Here is a 6,000-nt window from a genome sequence, read left to right as displayed (position 1 = left end):
GAAAACATAATTAATAATTTAAAAATGAATTATTTACTTTATAGTACAAAATTTGAAAAAAATCAACTTATTCTATTTAGATCTAGATATCCGGTTGGTACTAGATTTTAAAACTAGCCATTGTGAAAACTGTGAAAATTTTCATTTCACAAAATTATCACAAATACATAACATAAAAAACATAACAAACAGAAGTAAAAAAAAAAAAATTCCTGAAACTTTAAAAATTAACTTAATAGTTTTACTACAACAGTGAGACACATACATCTTATAAAAAGTACTATAACAAATAAAAATAATTTACAAATGTTTTACAAAACTAAACTTATTTCAAGTTTAGTTTTGCTGGTGGGAAGCATTTTGATAAAAATAAAAATAAAATTTAAAATAGAATCGTGGAAGGAAGAGGAATTGAGTTTAAAAAAATGTTTGATAGATTGAAAAAGGGAAAAATTGTGTATCCGTCTTATTGAATAGATCTATTTATAAATAAATATAAAATTCAAAAATCATAATTAAGTTTCTTGAAACTCAAGTGTAATTTAAAATTAAAGCACAATAATAATACTACCCTTATTAAAAATATTGAAGTTACAGTTGTAAAATATTAAAGTAATAGTTATAAATTATTAATGATATAATTGTAAATAATTAGTGTAAAGCTTCATTAGTAACATGTGATCGATTTAACTATTATATATGTGAAGTTTCAATTATAAAATATTAAAATTATAATTGTAAATTACTGATAAAAGAGCTATAAATTATTTAATTTATGTAATATATTTTTAATAGGGACATTATTATCTTTGCATCTCAATATCAAATTATACTTAGATCTCAAAAGACTTGACTATAATTTTTAATTGTAAAATTTATTTATAAATAAGTTAGCTATATGAGACCTATATGCAATTTTTTCTTAAAAAGTAAGAAAAAAAATCCTGTAATTAATTTGTTTACGCGCCTCACGAGCACCCACCATTTCTTGAATTAAAAAAAATCTGGGTCATTTAAACTTGATTTAAATAGTTCAAACTTTTTTAATTTATATTTATTTTTATATTTATTAAAATAAAAATTTATAAAATTTATAGATAAATATGATCATAATTAATTTAGATAGTACATATTTAAACTAAATAGTTCATTTTAATATTAATTTTTTTATAATTTTTATAAATTAATCATCTATATATAATTATGAAGGTTCAAATTTGATATTAAATATTTTAAAACTTTTATTTTATAAATAAAATATTAAAAATAAAAATAACCTTCCAGTGGAAAATTTTTTAAAAACATTTTTTTAAATTAAAAGTTAGAAATTTTAAATTTGAACTGTTTAAGGTAATTTGAATAATGAATTTATAAATTATTAAATTTTTTAATATTAAATTAAATTTTTAAATTTAGTCTGTCTAAATTGATAAAGAATATATTTATATAATTTTTTATTTTAATAAATAAAAAATAAAAATTTTAAATATGGATCTTGATGAGCACCCAAGTTAAACGCCCACCGTAAAAGGCAGACCATCATTCAAACCAGATTGAGATCGTGGAATAAAAAAATTTTTAATATTAAATTGAACTGCCTAGATTAAATTTGTACTAGTAAGTTGGTAACAAACTGATTTATTAAATTTTTTATACTTTTTTATAAATTTTATTTTAACAAATACAAAATAAAAATAAAAAAATTTTGAATTTGAATGGTTCAAATCTCATAAAAAGTAATGAGCATCATGGTGCTCATTTCCTGATAAACACTATAAATTATATTCAATATTAAATTTTTGAAAAAAACATAACTCTGAGTTTTTATATTTTGTTCATATTTTACCGTTGGTTCCAGCATTTTTTTTTTCCCGACATTTTATGTGGGTTATGGAAGAGGGCAAAATGAGGATGAGAATCATTTATCCAGGAACATAAAATTTTCCACTGGGATGGCTAAGGAATTTATTTTCAAGGTTTTGCCTTGAAATTTGGTTCCCAAGAACCAAAAATCAGGCCAACTGGAGTCGCTAGGCTTATTCAGTTACACAGGTAAAGTAAACTCGAATTTATTAAAAAAAAAAAAGTCCAAATAACCAAACTTGCCCTAACCTCGTCGATCTATCTGCCATTCCTAGAAGAAGAGGAGGAGGAGAAGATTAATTCAGACAAATGCAACCAAATTTTGATCTGTTTAGAAATCTCTACACCTGCTATCGAGTAAGAGTTTTCGAGTATGTGCTTTGCATGCTAATAGCATAATTAACTTTCGGTAAATTTTATTTCTTATTCATATATCAATACATTGATGTGTAGAATATACGTAATTAACAAAAATGTGGGTTCCGTATATATTACATGAAAAAGAAATTTTTTATATATGCATGACTTGAAACGGTTTAGTTTTAAGTACCCTTAATCCAAGGTCAAAATAAAAAGTACTCTTAATCAAACTAAAGCCATTATTTTAACTCAACTATTTAGGTGAGTTTTTGCCCCTGAACTATTCTCCGATGAGCACCTGATATCCTAAATTATTTGTCATAGTTATTTTATCTTTGAAGTAATTAAAATATAGCATATTTGCTCGAGACGTTGAATACCACAACATTAATCGTTAAAAATGCAAACTGAAATTTAAGTTTGACCAAAAAAAGCTACTGCTGTGCTAGATGAATTTGAAGACATACTATGTTTTAATTACTTTAAGGTTGATATTACTTCATGATGAATAGTTTAGAACGCTAGGTGTTTTTTAAAGCATAATTTAGGAACAAAAATGTATTTTAACTTGAATCCACCTAATTTGATAGCACCAAAAATGTTTTATTCAGCATTTTTAATTGTTAATGTGGCGGTATTTAATGTCAAGAACAAATATGCTATGTTATAATGACTTTAAAGGTGAAATTACAATAACAAATATACTAGAATACTAGGTGCTTCTCATAAAATTGTTTACTAGTGGAAGAGACTGATTCTTCACAGTGTGGTTAATTGATATTCATATTTTCATTCGAAAAAATACTTGCATTTATTACCTGACCATGTTTCTAGTAGAATTATCTCCAAAAAAAAAAACATTTATGCAATAAGAAAAAAAAAAAACTTAAGAGTGAAAGAGATTGGGCCAATTTTGATCATGTGTCTTTGTGGTCTCCTAGGGTGATATATTGAGTTGGATCTTGTTTTCTTTTTCTATTTTTGTAAAAATATCAAACATTATTACAAATAAAAAGATTACATATAAAGCCCAGAGAAACTAAGTAAATAACATTTTATGGGTCAAGAAAGCCAACAAACAAACACAGACATAAACTTGTCTTGCTGTATTGATATTTCCGTCTTTTGTTTTTATTAATGAAATTTCCTTTTGATAAAAGAAAAAGGACAAATCAGTAAGCTTTAATAAGTAGTATCACACACTATGCTTCAGCGTATACTGGTCAAATATTAATTGTATGCATGTTATTGTTAAAAGGAATTACATGGTTGCTGACAAGTGTCTGCATAATTACATGCACCGTGACAAGTGTTTGCTTGCAATTAAATGTCATTTGTACTTGTTCATTTCCATATTAACTTTCTTCTGTATTCTTCAAGACAAAAGAAAGAAAACAACAAATTAATTAAGAAACATCTCTTAGTTACAGTTCTTGCAGAAACAGCAATACATTTATTCCAAGAGATTTATGCTGATATGAAAGCCTAAATAAGCATCCTGATCAAAGATAAACTCTCCAAACATTTGACTAAATTAATCAAATGCTTCAGAGCAACTGGCAAACAAAATATACTTTATAATAGAACATGTTTGAACTGTTGTATTCTTCCTTCAGGAGAACATACAGAACCGCCACAAGAAGAACTTGAATTCATCAGCCACACCTAATCGCAGACAGGCACTGAGAATGATGAAGGTAAGCGTCAAGTTTTAGGGCAAAAGGAATGTAAAGTTGGTTGAATAAGAAGAGGTATCTTCTTGCGAATAGCTTGGCCATCTGCTTCTCTCATGTCTAAGTCCATTACAGAACTTGTAGCTGTTCCATAATATTCAGGAAGCTTCCAATTAAACCAATGCAAGAGATTAGCAAGAGTATACTCAACTGATAAAACCCCAAAGGCTAGTCCTGGACACCCTCTTCTCCCAAAACCAAAGGGTATGAAGTGAAAGTCTTGGCCTCTGAAATCAACCTCATTGTTCTCAAATCTCTCTGGAACAAACTCTTCAGGTCTCTTCCACTGATTTGGATCCCTATGAATTGCAAATGGATTCACAAGGATGTTTGTTTTAGGGGGAATATTATACCCTCCTACTTTGATACTGCTGTTAGTTTTTCTTGGAATAATACCAGGTGGATGCAATCTCAGAGTTTCTTTCACCACACATCTCAAGAAACTCATCTGATTAACATCAGTTTCATCTATTCTTCGTTTACACCCTACAATTCCTCTTACCTCTTCTTGTGCCCTCTTCATTTTTCTGGATTCCTCATCAGCTCTGCCATAGCCCATTCCATTGTAGTTGAAGTAGTGTCAATTCCTGCTGCAAACATATTCTGTAAATCAGAGATTAAAAGAAAATGCCTCAGCTCTATGTATATTTTATGCAAGTGTGTGTGTGAACTGTGAGAGACAGAGAGAGAGAGAGAGAGAGAGAGAGACCACTATGATTGCCTTGATGCTAAGTAGAGAGAGATCAGAGTCAGGCATACCATCTTGTCGAAGTTGAAGCAGAATATCAAGAAGGTCCTTGTCATTCTCATTAGTATTATTCCTTTTCTTGCTCTTATGTTGTTCAATCTCATGGTTGATGAAAGCTTCTAATTCTTTAGAAGTGGCCTTCATTCTTGGAATAAGTCCTGTGACGTAATCCATCCACCATAGTGAAGGGAAAAAATTCCCAAAACTGAACTCTCCAAACTCATGCATCATCTTCATGGTTATCTCTCTAAACCTACTACTTTCACCATCTAGAGTTTCATACTTGTGCCCAAAAATACATCTATACAGTACATTGTTCAAAGTTACAATCAGCATCTGAAGCAGATGTACTGACACAGGAGACCCATAATCATCATTCTCCTTCTTGCATGCTTTGCGAATCTTAGCAACCAAGTTTGCAACTTCGTCTTCACTTATGTAATGAAAGGATTTCACTCTCTTCAAGCCTAAGAATTCTGTGATAGAGATTTTTCTTCTCTGTTTCCATCCTTCGCCAAAGGGTGCAAAAATGACATCGTTGCATCCATAGAAATGGATTTTTGCAGCAGTGATTGAAGGACGAGAAGAGAAAAGAATGTCATTTGTTTTGGCCATTCCTCTGGCAAGATCAGCAGAAGAAACAACCAGAGTTGGGACTTGACCTAAATGCAGCAACATGAGAGAGCCATGCTTCTGTGAGAGAGATATGAAAGATTGGTGAGAGGGCGAGCCTATCTGATGAAGATTACCAATGATGGGTAATCTAGGAGGAGATGGAGGCAAATTGGATTTGATTCTTGTTGTTCTTGTGATGAGCTTAAATGCAATGATGACGAAGATGATGAGGCACCAAAAGAAAGAGAGGTAAAGGTTTTGATTTTGCTCTGCAACTATTGCTCCTTCCATGGATGAGGCTGCTGTAAACAGATCTTTAAGCTTACTTTTTACTTGGTTGCTTCCGAAATGCTTACTTATAGGTGCTGACTTGTAGACTCATGGAACTCTAAGGACATGAACCATAGTAAATGAGGATCAGTTATCTCTTTAAATGAACTTTTAAATGTCTAAATTACTTGAATTCATAATAAATATATACAATGAACTTGAACATTTGCACTCCCACCAGTCCTATTAGTCGCTTTCTACAAAAATGTGATCTCAAATATAAGTCACTTTGTAAGAGCTTGTATAGTATTAATTGTTCTTTTTCAAATAAACTGTCTCTCAATTTCTTATGAGAAGATAGAGCATTTTTTTTTAATTTATGACATTTATTAGGGTTAAAAATAAAAATTA

At 29.6% G+C, this 6,000-nt stretch overlaps 1 pseudogene; it reads right to left on the bottom strand.

The window, feature by feature from the left end:
* Positions 1–3,927: 3,927 nt before the first annotated feature.
* LOC129313833 (cytochrome P450 71A1-like) lies at positions 3,928–5,610 on the bottom strand (annotated as a pseudogene).
* Between the last annotated feature and the right edge of the window lie 390 nt (positions 5,611–6,000).

This window comes from Prosopis cineraria, unplaced genomic scaffold, assembly GCF_029017545.1.
Source record: "Prosopis cineraria cultivar Desert tree isolate PC_DT_omini unplaced genomic scaffold, ASM2901754v1 PC6, whole genome shotgun sequence".
Taxonomy (NCBI): domain Eukaryota; kingdom Viridiplantae; phylum Streptophyta; class Magnoliopsida; order Fabales; family Fabaceae; genus Prosopis; species Prosopis cineraria.
Note: the sequence above shows the minus strand (reverse complement) of the source record. Positions and strands in the feature narration are given on the sequence as shown.